Genomic DNA, 19,742 nt, shown 5'->3' with positions numbered 1-19,742 from the left:
AAATTGAATGAGCCAATTTATGACATAGTTAAGTACTTGTGCAGTAAATAGGTGAAAAAACTACCAAATACCCACAAAAACACAGCATAAATGTATATTTGAGAAGTAAATAAAAAATGATATATAGTTTTCCATGTAAAAAAAATTATATTTCCTTATGCAATCGCTCTGTAAAAGTTTGGGGTCTATCTGATCCCAAGGGACTGAAACGTAAACCCTGAGGGACGATTAAGGGTTAACTAAGTGGGTGGGGCTGTTGTGTATGCGGGGAAGTGTTCAAATGGTAATCTGTGGAAAAGTCCTTTGTTTCCGGGAAACCATGGTTTCTCTGTTCAGACTGAACGGCCCCACCTTACAATACCAAGAAGAAAGTGAATATTTAACCACGTCAAAAACAAAGGTAAGCCAATATCCGTATTAAGTCCAGTATCAGCAGATGCAAAACGCCATTAAAGGCGGCACATTTTAAAGTAAAAAAAGTGATAAAAGTTACGTAAACAGCAAAAGCTTTGTTTTTTCTCGGTTTGATCCATTTGAGCAACAATAAACCACACAAAACATAGGCATTTTGAGTTTGTGTTAGTGATTCCTATATAGAAAAACGCTCCCCGATACAGCAGTGACGTCACGTGCAAACAACCTATTGGGGTTTTCGGACGCGTGATTTGATGCTGGAACCGGGCCTGTTTAATAAAATGCGGCCCCTTTAAGAAAAATGACGCGCACTGAGCATGCGCAGAAGAGAGAAGCGCGAGAGACGAGCTGAGATCAGTTGAAGCTGAAAGCGACGCTGTTAACGATCGTGAATGAAGGACAAAAGTGTAATATTTTCTCCGGATGCCTTATATTTCCAGTCTGCAGGTGAGAGATGTTCCTCAGATTACAGAGTTTAACATTAATCAGCTCCAGAGTTTACATGTTTAAGGACCAATGTCATGAAATGTGGTTTATTATGAGTGTAATAATATGTTGGCAGAGAGTTTTTCACAGACTCTGACTCTATTACACCAATAAAATGTGCTTAATGTGCCACTTTACAGAAGATCTCAGACATCAGCATAATGAATGAGGGGAAAACAGGGAACTTTAGGAGACAAAGAGGCTTTTCAGCAGCTCAGATAAACATGATGGTCCTGTTGTTTCTCTCAGACTTTGGACAGGAGTTCAACAAACCTTGTTTTAAATTAAATTAATATATAACTTGTATCAAAATACTCCATATTCCTGACAGAAATTTTATGGCACTCCAGTATATTCTATGCAATTGTGTTTATAGAAAAAACAAGATCCATTTCTAGTTTCAACATTATTTGTTGTTCAGATATTCCTCTGTAAAAGACAAAAGTATCAGCTGTGTGTAAAGTGACACATGTTTGGTTTTTGGCCACTGAAAATGTGAACAATTGACCAATTTACTCATGAAACCACATTAAGATCTCCATATCTCTGACTTTAAAAGGAAGAAACCAAAAGAAATGCTTGATAAGAACCAGAATATAAGAGGATTTTAGGATATCATTAATACTTCTTGAGTTACAGGCATGCAAACTTGGGGCAAAAAACAGTCACTGTTGGCATATAATGCAACAAAGATGGCTAAAGTCGACAGATTTTACTAATAGTCCTACCAATCTCTGTTTAAAAGTAAAATAAAGCTGCCATCTTTTTTAAAGTCGTTTTAACCTCCTGTAATTTGGCTCCGAATCTCAGGTGAAAATTGTCATATTGACCCCCCTCTAAAGAATTGTAGATTACTCAGTAAATATACATCCATGACATTTAATATTTTGGCTTTCATTAATATTTATGTTTTTCTTTCTTCATAAAAAATATTAACAAAATAAAAATTAAGCCAGGTCTGGTCAACTCAGAATAAATTCAGTAGCTTGTCTTTGATTTGTCCAGATCTGGTCCTGTGGGCGTCAGTCTCTTCATTCTTCATTATTGTCTGCTTTAGTAGCTGTGAAATAATAAGCAGTATATAGATGATAAATGATAGAGAAATGCATCTAAATTATCATATTTTATCAGTTTTAATCGTAGTGAATGACAGAACTGACCTTTGCACAATAAAGATACTTTAACACTTTACAATAAGGTCTCATTTGTTAACATTAATTAATGTATTAACTAACAATCAACAATACATTTGTTACAATATTTATCAATCTTTGTTAATGTTAGTTAATATAAATCCAGCTGTTCATTGTTGGTTCACGTTACTTAACAAATGTTAACAAATACAACTTTTGTAAATGTTTAAATTTACAATAAGTAAGATTTAGAGATGCACCGATGTATGATTTTTGATCGATTTCCAACCATCTGCATATCGGCTATAGGATGAATGGTTTATTAATGAACTGTGTGAAGGCACTGAGCTGTAAAATGTCTGCTGCATAATCCAAGATCATAATGTAATATTCCTGCTGCTGCTGTCTGCGTTTTAATGTTAATCAAACAACAAAAGACCAACAAAAAAAATTCGCTCACTACTCTTGACTAAATAACTTTCATAAGAGTAATTTCCTCGATGCAGAAAACTAGGGTTGCCAACTCATCAGAAGACAGCAAGCCAAAGAACCCCCTAGTGTCACAGGATTGCAAATGCAATTCAAATTTTTGTTCATTTCTTAATTTTTTGCATTTAGTAATTTATTTGTAATAAACACTGGCCAATAAAAAGTATTATATGTTGAATTATGTTGTTGAAACATACACAAGGTCATACTGTGAGCGCTGTGGTGTGTGTGTACGGTGTATATAGAATAGTAGAGCGGTAATAGGCAGGAGAGGAGTGGAGAGCGCCTTTCTAACGAGTTTCTGTTCATGAGCGCCGCTCACTCAACAGAACGCCCTTTGGGACAAGCTGGGTCGAATATAGGCCCATCTGAAATAAGTAGGGCCGCCCCAACTAAAGTGTTTTTTCTAGTGTAGCCGTTGTTCACGCTGCCCTGGCGCCTCCATGTCATTGTCTGCTATATTTGCTTATTATTTATTAAATCCTGGTAATTGGTTGATAAAACATTGATTAAAATATAAGATACAATTTATATAAAACGAAATTCACTTTAAAGAAAGGCTTTCAACACAACGAAACTTAATGAAGCAGTCAAAATTATTAATATATATAACAAAATAACCCCCATGTCTTCTGACATATTGCGCATCTTTGTCCTGTTCACTTTTCTTAATCAACGTAAATTAAATTAAAAAAATTACATTATAATATTTAAACATATGAAACGAAATATGTGTTTAATGGCTACAACAAATATAGTAGGCTACAGTACAGAGAAATGTAATGTCGGAGCGCACATGGTTTAACCGGTGAGCGATTCATGAGTGGAGCTCCTCTTCGCTCACATGTTCTGGTTGGGTAGGCAGGTTTTTTGCATTCATTTTTAATTTTTCTATTTCCTGTCGCTGTGCAGGCTCTTTTACTGTAGGTTATATGGCAGTGTAAACAGCTAAATAACCCTTTTATTTAAAGGTTTAATGTAGGCCATAGTAGTCCATAGCATTACGATTGCAAGAATGTTGGACTTGCACTGTTTAAATCCGGCCAGACTGATTTGCTGAAATCAAAATGCGAACAGTGAAGGAGATTTGCCGTTAGCGCGAGCCACTTGCTGTGAAGCGGGAGCCCAGCCAGCACCGGCATAGGATTCTGCTGGGTCTTAAAGCCTTCCGCGAACGGCTATGTTCGCAAATCAAACAGTGATTTTTCACAAAGGAATGATTATTTCTCAGTTTAGATCGTATGCCTGAATATACGGGACAAACTTCGTTTCGTATGGCTTTCATATGGAATGCGTCATTGATGCCTTGAATACGGGACTATTCCGGTTGGCAGACGGAATCTAGTCATAAAAATGGAATTTACTGCATAACGCATAACATGAATTAATTTACCTCACACACGCACACAAACTCAAAGGTCTTCACGGCAACCCGTCAAAATAAAAGTTCAGTTTAACAAAGTAATTGTGACTGAATTATATAAATGTTGTACAGTAGGGATGGGCGATATGGCCTAAAATCCATATTGCGATATACATTGCAGCCTCTTGCGATAACGATATATATTGCGATATAAATATTATAATAGAACCATTTCAGAACGGGTTAGACCCTAAGGAAAGCCACACTGCTAAATGTATTTTTTTTTAAAGAAAGAAACGTTGTATGTAGTTTTGAGAACATTTATTGTGCAAAACTGTAATTATAACATATTGTTGCAGATAAATTAAATTCAAGTACACTATCTGCAGAGACTTAAACAAAAAAAAAGCAGAATGTTTTAAAAACGTCCTGTACGCGCTTATCCATATAATGGCAGTGAATAACAACCAGGCTAAAACTTTACAAAAATTATACAAAAGTATCACGCAATGCTACAGGGAGATGCGTGCCAGATCTGTACCTATTTCGGTACCACAATTTTTATTTATTTAAGTATTTTAAAAAATTAAATGCAATTCAATAAGTTTATTATTTATGATGATAATCATTATAAGTAAATAATAATAGTATTCGCTATGTCAGGGTTTTTCCTGGGTCAAAAATGGTCTTCGGTGGTGGTTCACACACACACACACCCTACCCACGTGATCTGCGAGCGCAATACTGACAATACATTTAAAAAATGCTAGTACTTTTGATCATCTTATTTTGATATCTCATATTATGTATGATCTCTTACATCGATGTTTGTTTATTTTGTTCCTCATTTTTTACACTATTTACAGATAATTGTTTTGGTATATAATCATATCATCAGCTGACTAATAACAACTTTGTTCTGGTTTCACCTCACTCCAGTCTAAATAATTGTAGGCTATTTATTTCACTACACATTGTCAACATAAATAAGCTGAAATGCTGTTGATAATTGTGTTCTCATTTCAGATGCGTTCTGAGTAAATTAATAAACTGATTCGTTAGTTCAGTGTTGGACAGATCAGTTGTTCTAACCCAGTGTTTTCCTTTTTTCAGTCATGGCACCCTTTGAAAATGTTCGCATACTTTATGCTAGGGGTGTAACAGTACAGATTGCTCATGGTTCGGTTTGTATCACGGTTTCGGTACGGTTCAGTATTTGCTATGTTCAGGGAAAAAAGGATTACTGTCAAATAAAAATAAAGATAATAATAATTACAAATAATTTAAATACAAGCAGCAGCACAAATAAATACTATTGAGCAAAGATACTAATAAAATAAACTATGCTTTTCAGGTATGTCTAACATTAGTTTTCAGGTACAGAAATTGATCAAATGTAAAATAACATTGCATATTTGAGTGTATAAATTAAAGATTAATCCTATTAAACTTACAAAAGCATTTCAATCAAGAGCAGTGAGTGATGTCCTTGTCTTTTGTTGTTTGACATTAAACAGACAGCAGTAAAGGCTACTGCCCCTTTAAGACCAAATGCTACTGTCCCTTTAAGACCTAATGCTCCTGTCCCTTTAAGACCTAATGCTCCTGTCCCTTTAAGACCTAATGCTCCTGTCCCTTTAAGACCTAATGCTACTGTCCCTTTAAGACCTAATGCTACTGTCCCTTTAAGACCTAATGCTACTGCCCCTTTAAGACCTAATGCTACTGTCCCTTTAAGACCAAATGCATGGATATGCGTCGCCTTTCTGACTGTATAAAGTATACTTAAGGCATATACAGACTATGTCTGCTAGAATACTCATCAAGATGGACATGTTGACATACTTTTTGTGTGAGTTTGTCCGTTCAAGAGCGAGATTTGAAAGAGAACTCAATATTTGCGCGCTGTGAGATGTGTGCGCGCTCTCGGATGAGTGCACAGGCACATTTTCTCCCAGCGCGCCCGACTTCTCATTGGCGTCTTCTGGCTCTACACCCGGGTGATGACGGAGAAAACGACTGGTCATATTCCAACATACGGCAGCACTCGCATGCATTGAACAAAGTTTACAAAAGAGAGAATTATTTGAAAAATTTGAAAGAAAAAAAAATGGTCCCGGTTGGGAAACACTGCAGAGACTACAAAGACAGTGAGCGAGTGTGTGTGTGTGTGTGTGTGTGTGTGCGCTCATCTGTGCGTCCGACGGCCGAACCAAGTCCAAACAATGGATGTTGCACCGGTCTTTTTTACCAGCTCCTCTGTTTCGCTTTCAGCGATGTTTACTCAAGATGACCAATACGATGATGCATTGCTGCAGTTGCAGCTCGTGGCTCTGAATTTCGCGGGTAGATTCTGTCATCAACGTGCATTATCGCAATAGACTTAAAATCTCTATTGTAGGCCAATTTTGTAACGTTTATATCGCATATCATTTATATTGCCCATTACTATTGTACAGTAGAATTTAGCTACGACTCAATGTAATAATAATATATGTATTTAATTTAAAAAGTGAAGGATATGTAGTGTTATTTAACATTTGTTTACTTTATTTCTGTACCTGGAAACTGTTAACCCTACCTAAAAAGCACTGTTTATTTCATATGTATCTTTGTTCTGTTGTATTTATGTTGGCCTGCTGAATGTTAAATGGATCCAGTCTATGTTCACTAGAAATTATTTTTTGATAATGCAGCAATAAAGTAGCTAGTAGGCTAGAAGTTAATGTATGTTTTTCTTTTTAACTCTGCTGATTTAAAACACTTTATTTTAATGACAAAATTTTGAATAAGAGGGCAAAGACAAATATCCGTATCGGCCAATAATTGTCTGTTAAAATCGGTATCTGCCCCAAAAAATCTTATCGGTGCATCCTGACTAAGATTAATAAATGCTGTAGAAGTGCAGTTCATTATTAGTTCATGTTAACTAATGAAACCTTATTGTAAAGTGTTACCGATACTTTATACTCGCACACATGGGCGTCAGAATAAATAAATGTGAGTGGGTCCTCTCCCAGAAAAATTTTACTGGAGTAGATGCCATTTACATTAAGTATAGACTACCTTCCCAAGTGTATTCGTCACACTCAGGCTGTTCTTAACCCTGCCTGTTACCAACTGCGAGATCCTTCTCTCAACTTAAAAGAGTGAAGAATAAACTCAGGACAACCATGAGACAGAAGCGGCCGTCTACACTCTCCCTGCTGGCTGTTGAATCCGAAACTAGTCAAGGGAAGGGACTTTGAGGATTTAATTTTGCTTGCTCAAAGTCTAGAAAAAAGATGCTCTGCTAAAGGTAAGGCATTTATAATTATTTGTGGGCAAATATGTGACTGTTGTTGAATTTGAAGGTTTTTAGAGATGCTTGTGAAGTTTGGCATGTGTTTGCTGCTGTGCATCTCTGTGGTGCTGAATTCAGCTGTTGATATGGTTGCTTGCAGACATGTTCACAAGTCCCTGAGGTCCAAGTCAAGTCTCAAATCTTTCAAGTCCAAGTCAAGTTTCAAGTCTCTGAGGTCCAAGTCAAGTCTCAAGTCTTTCAGGTCCAAGTCAAGTTTCAAGTCCCTGTGGTCCAAGTCAAGTCTCAAGTCTTTCAGGTCCAAGTCAAGTTTCAAGTCCCTGTGGTCCAAGTCAAGTCTCAAGTCTTTCAGGTCCAAGTCAAGTTTCAAGTCTGTGAGGTCCAAGTCAAGTCTCAAGTCTTTCAGGTCCAAGTCAAGTTTCAAGTCCCTGTGGTCCAAGTCAACTCTCAAGTCTTTCAGGTCCAAGTCAAGTTTCAAGTCTGTGAGGTCCAAGTCAAGTCTCAAATCTTTCAGGTCCAAGTCAAGTCAAGTCGAGTCAAGTCTCAAGTTTTTCAGGTCCAAGTCCAAGTCAAGTTTCAAGTCTTTCAGGTCCAAGTCAAGTTTCAAGTCTCTGAGGTCCAAGTCAAGTCAAGTCTCAAGTCTTTCAGGTCCAAGTCAAGTTTCAAGTCTGTGAGGTCCAAGTCGAGTCAAGTCTCAAGTTTTTCAGGTCCAAGTCCAAGTCAAGTTTCAAGTCTTTGAGGTCCAAGTCAAGTTGAGTCAAGCCAAGTCTCAAGTTTTTCAGGTCCAAGTCCAAGTCAAGTTTCAAGTCTGTGAGGTCCAAGTCAAGTCAAGTCTCAAGTTTTTCAGGTCCAAGTCCAAGTCAAGTTTCAAGTCTGTGAGGTCCAAGTCAAGTCGAGTCGAGTCAAGTCTCAAGTTTTTCAGGTCCAAGTCCAAGTCAAGTTTCAAGTCTTTGAGGTCCAAGTCAAGTTGAGTCAAGCCAAGTCTCAAGTTTTTCAGGTCCAAGTCCAAGTCAAGTTTCAAGTCTGTGAGGTCCAAGTCAAGTCAAGTCTCAAGTTTTTCAGGTCCAAGTCCAAGTCAAGTTTCAAGTCTTTGAGGTCCAAGTCAAGTTGAGTCAAGCCAAGTCTCAAGTTTTTCAGGTCCAAGTCCAAGTCAAGTTTCAAGTCTGTGAGGTCCAAGTCAAGTCAAGTCTCAAGTTTTTCAGGTCCAAGTCCAAGTCAAGTTTCAAGTCTGTGAGGTCCAAGTCAAGTCGAGTCGAGTCAAGTCTCAAGTTTTTCAGGTCCAAGTCCAAGTCAAGTTTCAAGTCTGTGAGGTCCAAGTCAAGTTGAGTCAAGCCAAGTCTCAAGTCTTTAGGGTCCAAGTCCAAGTCAAGTTTCAAGTCTTTGAGGTCCAAGTCAAGTCTCAAGTCTTTAGGGTCCAAGTCAAGTCAAATCAAGTCTTTGTTCTATTTTTAGCAATATTTTTTTTCCAGCTAGTTGTTATAATTAACAGTGTATTGATGTCACAGGGTGTTTTGGTGTTGGTTCATGTTTTTAGTTTGTCATGTTCACTGTCTTGCTTCCTGGTTTGTCATGTGACTCCCATGCCCTCATGTGATCTTGTGTCATGTCATTGGTTCATTGTCTGATCATCGTGTCCCTTGTCTTGTCATTAGTTCATGTGTATTTAAGCCCTCATGTTTGCCATGTGTCCTTGTCTTCCGTCTGGACCGCCCCCTTCTTATTAACTAATTATTGTTTAATTGGCCCCACCTGTTTCCCGCCTGATTTGTGCCCTTTATAGTCTCCTCATGTTTGCAGTTTTGTGTCAGATCGTTGGTCGTTTGTCTCCTGGGGCCTATACCATGAAGCCGGTTTAGCTGGCTAGCCAGATATGTTTAAGCTTAGTTTGTGCTAATCCTGAGTTTTAGGTACCATTAAAGTGATTTGGCTTTTAGCAGTGTTCATTTCCAGTAACGCTAATGCTCCATGGGAGGTTATGTTCTGGATAAGAGATCAAACAGAAATTGGACCAATCAGCTGTGAGCAAAGTGACACACCTCTGATGCAATAAAGTCCCTGTTTCTACTCCAAATTAAAGGTCACTACATAGCAAATGTTTTTTAAAGACTAAAGCGTCTGGCTTTTAACAATGCTTATTTAATATAATAATAATTTTGAATGACTTACTATATAATTTATGTAATTATCATACCCTTAAGCAATTACACATGTATCATTTTAGTTAATCAATCATTAATAGGCACTTAGTTGAAACTAATATTAATAGCCTATACAAAGGTCATACAAATAAGTTTTAAAATCAATAAATAAAGCTATAAAAATTACTACATTACTCAATTCTCTATATATCAACTAAACTAACTTCATAACGTTTACTTGCATTGACGTAGTGAATATTTTCTTTAAGTTGTACTGTTTTATAGACAGCTCTTTTCTTCTTGCTGTGTAAATTTGTTTAAATTCTTAATATTTTTCAATCATGTAATATTCTGCAGAAGAGAGAAATTAATCTCGCTGCTTCTCTCGCGAGAAGTGAATCTTAGTGTCACTGATCCACAGCGTGTGATTGGCTGTTCACTGCTGATGTCACAGCTAAACTCCTAAACTCAGGATCAAAGCCTGAGTTAACAGAGAAAGCTGATGATCAGCATCATGGGACCAACAAAGCCTGAATAGATTGGTTTGGTTTTGTCAATTTTAAACTAATCCTGTAACCCTGAGTTTGTTAAACTACCATCATGGTACAGGCCCCTGGTTTCCCCGTTGTGCTTCATGTTCTGTTCCCGTTGGTTTGGTATTTCAAGTTTGATTTTCCCCCTCGTGGGTTTTTGTTTTGTTTTGTGTTTATTATTTTGTCAATAAATCCACCTTTCTCTGCAATTGAGTCCTCGCTCCCAGTTTTCCTTTGCGCAACGTAATGCTGCTGTGTAACACCGCAGCTTCCCTTCGGATTAATTGATTGCTTTTCAAATTAAATAACAACGTTTTGTAAGGTACGGCTTGACTATATTGTTACTATTTCTTGCTCATTTATTTAAAAGCAGTTTTCTAATGGGTTATGAATTTGCATGCCTTCAGATGCGTCACCCTAGGGTCCACTTCAAATGTGGTCACTCTAGGGCACTACGTTGTGTTAATCTGGGCCTGTTAATGTGCCACTTTACAGAAGATCTCAGACATCAGCATAATGAATGAGGGGAAAACAGGGAACTTTAGGAGACAAAGAGGCTTTTCAGCAGCTCAGATAAACATGATGGTCCTGTTGTTTCTCTCAGACTTTGGACAGGAGTTCAACAAACCTTGTTTTAAATGCAATTAATATCTATCTTGTATCAAAATGCTCCATATTCCTGACAGAAAACGTGTTCACTTCATTTAAATGTTATTAAATGGTCATTCCATGTCAAATCAACCATTTTATCCATTGAAAAAAAATGAAGAATAGAAGGATATCAAGATATCTTTAATATTTTTAGAGTGACAGGCACATAAACTTTGGAAAAATAATATTTATGGCACTCAGGTATATTCTATGAAATTGTGTTGATAGAAAAAACAAGATCCATTTCTAGTTTCAACATTATTTGTTGTTCAGATATTCCTCTGTAAAAGACATAAGTATCAGCTGTGTGTAAAGTGACCCACGTTTGGTTTTTGACCACTGAAAATGTGAACAATTGTGAACAAAGATGGCTAAAGTCGACAGATTTTACTAATAGTCTTACCAATCTCTGTTTAAAAGTAAAATAAAGCTGCCATCTTTTTTAAAGTCGTTTTTACCCTCCTGTAATTTGGCTCCGAATCTCTAAAGAATTGTGGATTACTCAGTAAATATACATCAATGACATTTAATATTTTGACTTTCATTAATATTTAGGGGCCAAGCACCGAAGGTGCGAAGGCACCTATTGAAACCGTTCCCGTTCCTATTATTATTATTATTCATCTTCTTCTTCTTCTTCTTCCGCCACGAAGTCTATGGCAGCCCATAGAACCGTATGGTAAAAAGTTATGAAATTTGGCACACTTATAGAGGACAGTCTGTAGTGTCTCCATAGCAAATTTGGAGTCTCTAATTTAATCCCTCTAGCGCCACCATCAGTCCAAAATTGGACTCATGTTTATGTTAATAACTTTTGAACCATAAGGGCTAGAAACAAAATTCTTTTTTCCTCTGATTCCTTGGCTCAAGACAATTCGATTGCACCCTATGACGTCATTTTCCGCCATGATAATTTTCCCGCCATTTTTAATTAACCGAAAAACCTACTTTTGCGAACTCGTCCTAGACGGTTCATCCGATTTGTACAAAAATTGAACCAGATTATCTTCAGACCATGCTGACAAAAAATCTTGCAAATCAAGTTGATTCGTCAAATCGTTTTTGATAAACGCGCACACAAATTTTACGTAGCGGTTGCAAAAACCCACTTAAGGCTATATCTCCGAAATGCTTTATCGTATTCAAACCAAACTTGGTACATGTTATCACAAGCATGACTTGAGGCAACATACAGCGTTTCGGCGCAGCGCCACCTACTGGTCCGGAGATACAAAAAATGGCTGTTTTTGCTTATAACTTCTGAACCGTTTGTCCAAAAATCATAAAAGTGGTCTCGTTAGATTCAGGACGGCATGCCGAGTTGTCTGATATTCAATTTTACCATATCGGCCATTTTGGCTGTCGGCCATTTTGAATTATGTGCTAAAATGCTATATTTTACAAATGCATTAGTGTATTGTTACTAAACTTGGTATGTGACTTCCACTCCATGCCCTGAAGGTACTCAACAAGTTTTGGGGCAGTGCCACCTTGTGGTCAAAAGTTATAACAAACTTGACAAAAATGCTAATAACTTTTGATTTAATTAGCTTAGTATAATGACACTGGTCATAATACATTCATTGGCTCATGCCGATTCAATTGCACCCTATGACGTCATTTTCGGTCATGATAATTTCCCCGCCATATTTAATTTTCCAAAAAACCTACTTTTGCGAACTCGTCCTAGACGGTTTGTCCGATTTGCACGAAAATTGAACCAGATCATCTTCAGACCATGCTGACAAAAAATCTTGCAAATCAAGTTGATTCGTCAAATCGTTTTTGATAAACGTGCACACAAATTTTACGTAGCGGTTGCAAAAACACTCATAAGGCAATATCTCCGCAACGCTTTATCGTGTTCAATCCAAACTTGGTATATGTCATCACAAGCATGACTTGAGGCAACTTGCAGCATTTCGGCGCAGCGCCACCTACTGGTCCGGAGATACAAAAAAATGGCTATTTTTGCTTATAACTTTTGAACCGTTTGTCCAAAAATAATAAAAGTTGTCTCGTTAGATTCAGGACGGTATTCAGAGTTGTCTGATTTTCAATTTTACCATATCGGCCATTTTGGCTCTCGGCTATTTTGAATTATGTGCTAAAATACTATATTTTACAAACGCATTAGTCTATCGTTGCGAAACTTGGTATGGGTCTTCCGCACCATGCTTTGAAGGTACTCAAAAAGTTTTGGGGCAGTGCCACCTTGTGGTCAAAGGTTATAACAAAATTTACAAAAATGCTAATAACTTTTGATTAAATTAGCCTAGTTTAATGAAACAGGTCAAAATACATTTATTGGCTCATGCCAAGAACATAGATACAAATTTTGCCATATTTGGTCAAACATACTGTCCTCAATGTTCTTATTTGATCAAAATCTACTTTTTCAAACTCATCCTAGACTGTTTGTCCAATTTCCACCAAAATCGAATCGTATCATCTTCAGACTGTGTCAACAAAAAGTTAGGGATTTTGCATCAATAGATGAAACTGTTTTTGTAAACCGCAGCGACAAATTTGAGGCATGATGCCAAAATGACTCTTGAGGCTGTATCTCTGCAATGCTTTGACATATTGGTATCAAACTTTGCATGTGTCATTGTTCCCTTATTCTGACCACACCACATAAATTTCGTAACTGTGCCACCTATTGGTCAAAAGTGATTAACCATTAACTTATATTATCAGTGACTCTATATATGATATTTCAGCCATTTTGCCCTAATCTTCTTAAACTGTATAATTGTTCATTGCTCCAGTTGATCTGACACTGCCAGCCATTTTGGCATGTCTTGTCTTCTTCTTTGCGCTTGGCCCCGGTATTGCTGCTTGCAGCTATATTTCATCTTCTTCTTCTTCTTCTTCCGCCACGAAGTCTATGGCAGCCCATAGAACCGTATGGTAAAAAGTTATGAAATTTGGCACACTAATAGAGGACAGTCTGAAATGTCACCATAGCAAATTTTGAGTCTCTAACTCAATCCCTCTAGCGCCACCATCAGTCCAAAATTAGACTCATGTTTATGCTAATAACTTTTGAACCATAAGGGCTAGAAACAAAATTCTTTTTTCCTCTGATTCCTTGGCTCAAGACAATTCGATTGCACCCTATGACGTCATTTTCCGTCATAATAATTTTCCCGCCATTTTTAATTAACCGAAAAACCTACTTTTGCGAACTCGTCCTAGACGATTCATCCGATTTGCACGAAAATTGAACCAGATCATCTTCAGACCATGCTGACAAAAAATCTTGCAAATCAAGTTGATTCGTCAAATCATTTGCGATAAACGCGCAAACAAATTTTACGTAGCGGTTGCAAAAGCACTCTTAAGGCAATATCTCCGCAACGCTTTATCGTATTCAAACCAAACTTGGTATATGTCATCACAAGCATGACTTGAGGCAACATGCAGTGTTTCGGCGCAGCGCCACCTACTGGTCCGGAGATACAAAAAATGGCTGTTTTTGCTTATAACTTTTGAACCGTTTGTCCAAAAATCATAAAAGTGGTCTCGTTAGATTCAGGACGGCATGCCGAGTCGTCTGATATTCAATTTTACCATATCGGCCATTTTGGCTGTCGGCCATTTTGAATTATGTGCTAAAATGCTATATTTTACAAATGCATTAGTGTATTGTTACTAAACTCGGTATGTGACTTCCACTCCATGCCCTGAAGGTACTCAAAAAGTTTTGGGGCAGTGCCACCTTGTGGTCAAAAGTTATAACAAACTTGACAAAAATGCTAATAACTTTTGATTTAATTAGCTTAGTATAATGAAACTGGTCATAATACATTCATTGGCTCATGCCGATTCAATTGCATCCTATGACGTCATTTTCGGTTATGATAATTTCCCCGCCATATTTAATTTTCCAAAAAACCTACTTTTGCGAACTCGTCCTAGACGGTTTGTCCGATTTGCACGAAAATTGAACCAGATCATCTTCAGACCATGCTGACAAAAAATCTTGCAAATCAAGTTGATTCGTCAAATCATTTGCGATAAACGCGCAAACAAATTTTACGTAGCGGTTGCAAAAGCACTCTTAAGGCAATATCTCCGCAACGCTTTATCGTATTCAAACCAAACTTGGTACATGTCATCACAAGCATGACTTGAGGCAACATGCAGTGTTTCGGCGCAGCGCCACCTACTGGTCCGGAGATACAAAAAATGGCTGTTTTTGCTTATAACTTTTGAACCGTTTGTCCAAAAATCATAAAAGTGGTCTCGTTAGATTCAGGACGGCATGCCGAGTCGTCTGATATTCAATTTTACCATATCGGCCATTTTGGCTGTCGGCCATTTTGAATTATTACTCAAAAAGTTTTGGGGCAGTGCCACCTTGTGGTCAAAAGTTATAACAAACTTGACAAAAATGCTAATAACTTTTGATTTAATTAGCTTAGTATAATGAAACTGGTCATAATACATTCATTGGCTCATGCCGATTCAATTGCATCCTATGACGTCATTTTCGGTTATGATAATTTCCCCGCCATATTTAATTTTCCAAAAAACCTACTTTTGCGAACTCGTCCTAGACGGTTTGTCCGATTTGCACGAAAATTGAACCAGATCATCTTCAGACCATGCTGACAAAAAATCTTGCAAATCAAGTTGATTCGTCAAATCGTTTTTGATAAAAGTGCATACAAATTTTACGTAGCGGTTGCAAAAACACTCATAAGGCTATATCTCCACAATGCTTTATCGTGTTCAATCCAAACTTGGTACATGTCATCACAAGCATGACTTGAGGCAACAAGCAGTGTTTCGGCGCAGCGCCACCTACTGGTCCGGAGATACAAAAAATGGCTGTTTTTGCTTATAACTTTTGAACTGTTTGTCCAAAAATCATAAAAGTTGTCTCGTTAGATTCAGGACGGTATTCAGAGTTGTCTGATATTCAATTTTACCATATCGGCCATTTTGGCTCTCGGCCATTTTGAATTATGTGCTAAAATACTATATTTTACAAACGCATTAGTCTATCGTTACGAAACTTGGTATGGGTCTTCCGCACCATGCTTTGAAGGTACTCAAAAAGTTTTGGGGCAGTGCCACCTTGTGGTCAGAGGTTATAACAAAATTAATAGACATGCTAATAACTTTTGATTAAATTAGCCTAGTTTAATGAAACTGGTCATAATACATTTATTGGCTCATGCCGAGAACATGGATACTAATTTTGCCATATTTGGTCAAACATCCTGTCCTCAATGTTCTTATTTGATCAAAACCTACTTTTTCAAACTCATCCTAGACCGTTTATCCAATTTCCACCAAAATCGAATCGTATCATCTTCAGACTGTGTCAACAAAAAGTTAGGGATTTTGCATCAATAGATGAAACCGTTTTTGTAAACCGCAGCGACGAAATTGAGCCATGATGCCAAAATTACTCTTGAGGCTGTATCTCTGCAATGCTTTGACATATTGGCATCAAACTTTGCATGTGTCATTGTTCCCTTATTCTGACCACAGCACATCAATTTCGTAACTGTGCCACCTATTGGTCAAAAGTGATAAACCATTAACTTATATTATCAGTGACTCTATATATGATGTTTCAGCCATTTTGCCTAATCTTCTTAAACTGTATAATTGTTAATTGTTGCAGTTGGTCTGACACTCTCAGACTACAATGCATTTTTCAGCCTTTTGCCTAAAATCATCTTAAAACGTGATTGATTGCTCATTGCTCCAGTTGATCTGACACTGCCAGCCATTTTGGCATGTCTTGTCTTCTTCTTTGCGCTTGGCCCCGGTATTGCTGCTTGCAGCTATATTTATGTTTGTTTTTCTTCAGAATTTTTTTTAACAAAATATATATTTTTAGCCAGGTCTGGTCAACTCTGGTAATTCAGTATAAATTCAGTAACTTCTCTTTGAATTGTCCAGATCTGGTCCTGTGGGCGTCAGTATCTCTCAGTGATCACAGTTCACACCTGCAGTGAAGCCCCTCCCACCACTGAAGCCCCTCCCACCAGTGAAGCCCCTCCCACAACAATTCACCAGTAAATACTGGGAATATTCCCATCATCCTACAAGAGAAGGACAAACTCCAGGTGTAGCAGCTGAAATCTGTGTGACTGTTAAAGATGGAGTTTATTAAAGAGGAGATTGAAGACATGAGTTATCCAGAACCATCCAGAATAAAACATGAGACTGAGGAACAAATAGGTTGGTGTCCATTCTTGATTCTTCATTATTGACTGCTTTAGTAGCTGTGAAATAATAACCAGTATATGGATGATAAATGATAGAGAAATACATCTAAATGATCGTATTCAATCAGGTTTAATCGTAGTGAATGACAGAACTGACCTTTGCACATTAAAGATACTTTAACACTTTACAATAAGGTCTCATTTGTTAACATTAATAATGTATTAACTAACAATCAACAATACATTTGTTACAATATTTATTAATCTTTGTTAATGTTAATAAAAATCCAGCTGTTCATTGTTGGTTTACGTTACTTAACAAATGTTAACAAATACAACTTTTGTAAATGTTGAAATTATCATGAACTAATATTAATAAATGCTGTAGAAGTGCAGTTCATTATTAGTTCATGTTAACTAATGAAACCTTATTGTGTTACCGATACTTTATACTCACACAGGCTGTGTCTTGTTTTCTGCTCAGTGTTTTTAATTTTCACATTTAACCTCATTGAACTGATTCTGACTACTTTATATGTTTATTTTAGACCATACGGAAGTGAAGGAGCAAAAACACAGACTAAATGACATTAAGAAACTCTGTGACTTCAAAACTCAAGAAACAAAAGACAAAAAGCGGCACTCTGATCATTGTGGCAAAGGATTTATTTTATCATCAGATCTAAAAGAACACCTGATAGTTCATTCAGATGAGAGACCTCATGTGTGTTCTCTCTGTGGAAAGAGTTTTTCATGGCTGAAGAGTTTTAAACAGCACCAGAAAACACACACAGGAGTGAGAGATCATGTGTGTTGTGACTGTGGGAAGAGCTTTACTACATCTAATCTTCTGAAAGAGCACCAAAGAATTCACACTGGAGAGAAGCCGTATACATGCACTCAGTGTGGAAACAATTTTTCTCGAGCATCAGGTCTCAGTGATCATCTGCTCCGTCATTCTGGGAAAAAAACATTCAGCTGTGATCAGTGTGGGAAAGATTTTATTTCATCATCAGAACTAAAAAAACACCTGATAGTTCATTCAGATGAGGAGCCTCATTTGTGTTCTCTCTGTGGAAAGAGTTTCTCACGACTGAGCAGTTTTAAACAGCACCAGAAAACACATGATGAAGTGAGAGATCATTTGTGTTTTGACTGTGGGATGAGCTTTAGTAGAGCTGGTCATCTGAAACAGCACCAAAGAATTCACACTGGAGAAAAACCTTACAAGTGCTCATACTGTGACAAGAGATTCGCTCAGTCTGGAAACCTGAAAACACATGAGCGAGTTCACACTGGAGAGAAGCCGTAATACTGTACTCAGTGTGAGAAGAGTTTCAGAGATCCATCAGGTTTAAAAAATCATCTGATCTGTCACTCTGGAGAAAAAGCCATTTAACTGTGATGAGTGTGGTAAAGATTTTAAATCGCCATCAAAGTCTAAATCAACACCTGATGGTTCATTCAGATGAGGAGCCTCATGTGTGTTCTCTCTGTGGAAAGAGTTTCTAATGGCTGAAGAGTTTTAAACTGCACCAGAAAACACACACACAGGTGTGAGAGATCATGTGTTGTGACTGTGGGAAGATCTTTACTACATCTAGTCATCTGAAACAGCACCAAAGAATTCACACTGGAGAAAAACCCTCATAGTGCTCATATTTTCTATATATTGTAATCATTATGTTGACAACTTGTAATAAATACTTCAATGAGTTCACTGTTTCTGGCTTAAATTAATTCATTGTAAGCTAACTGCGTGATTTGTATATGTATATTTCTGAAATACATAACTTGGACACAGTCTCCTCTGATAACAGATCACTCTAAATTGTAATGTAGACAAATGCAGTTTCTGTAAAGCTGCACTGAACCGATATGGATTATGAAAAGCGCTGTACAAATAAATATTAATTGAATTGCGACACAAGTTTTTCCACTCAACAGTCAACAACTCTCACAGTGTAAATAAAGTCAGTTTGGATTGTGTCTAAATAGTTCTTTCTAGAATTAGATATATTCATGTAATTTAATTATGTACTAAATTGACTTTTGACACATGCAGTTATGAGCAATAAAACAGAAACAACATATTGTCTTGATTGATGTATTTAATGAACACTAATCATCACAGCTGTTCGTCATCTAGTTTATCATCATGTGTGTATTAGTTCCTCACGTCACTCATCACTCTTTCTTAATACTGTAATAAATATGTTTGGGATGTACAGTATTATTGTGAAACCAAATTATCAGATTTCTGTATCACAGAAATGTCACGTTTGCAGGTCTGTGGAATTTCTGTTCTGATGTGTTGTGTGTGTGTGTGTGTGTGGTGTCGGTGGCAGTCACGTGTGTTGCTGGGCAACTATCCATCCATCCATCATCTTCCGCTTATCCGGGGCCGGGTCGCGGGGGCAACAGTCTAAGCAGAGACGCCCAGACTTCCCTCTCCCTAGCCACTTCCTCCAGCTGTTCCGGGGGAACCCCGAGGCGTTCCCAGGGCAGCCGGGAGACATAGTCCCTCCAGCGTGTCCTAGGTCTTCCCCGGGGCCTCCTCCCGGTGGGACGTGACTGGAACACTTCCCTGGAAAGGCGTCCAGGAGGCATCCGAAATAGATGCCCGAGCCACCTCAGCTGGCTCCTCTCGATGTGGAGGAGCAGCGGCTCTACTCTGAGGTCCTCCCGAGTGACTGAGCTCCTCACCCTATCTCTAAGGAAGCGCCCAGCCACCCTCAGAGAAAGCTCATTTCGGCCGCCTGTATCCGGGATCTTGTCCTTTCGGTCATGACCCACAGCTCATGACCATAGGTGAGAGTAGGAACGTAGATTGACCGGTAAATCGAGAGCTTTGCCTTACAGCTCAGCTCCTTCTTTACCACGACAGACCGGTACATCGACCGCATTACTGCAGAAGCTGCACCGATCCGTCTGTCAATCTCCCGTTCCATCCTCCCCTCACTCGTGAAAAAGACTCTAAGATACCTGAACTCCTCCACTTGAGGCAGGAACTCTTTACCAATCTGAAGTGGGCAAGCCA

At 37.9% G+C, this 19,742-nt stretch overlaps 1 long non-coding RNA gene across 1 annotated transcript; it reads left to right on the top strand.

Annotated features, from left to right (window-relative positions):
• The first annotated feature begins 717 nt into the window (after positions 1-717).
• On the top strand, positions 718-18,775 carry LOC307137661. The gene is made up of 3 exons (XR_013817941.1): positions 718-861; positions 16,434-16,715; positions 17,251-18,775. It is a non-coding gene; the product is annotated as an uncharacterized lncRNA (long non-coding RNA).
• The last annotated feature ends 967 nt before the right edge of the window (positions 18,776-19,742 follow it).

The sequence above is a fragment of the Gobio gobio genome (genome assembly GCF_949357685.1).
Source record: "Gobio gobio genome assembly, chromosome: 14".
NCBI lineage: Eukaryota > Metazoa > Chordata > Actinopteri > Cypriniformes > Gobionidae > Gobio > Gobio gobio.
The sequence above is the reverse complement of the archived record's forward strand: the minus strand, read 5'-3'. Positions and strand labels throughout refer to the sequence as shown.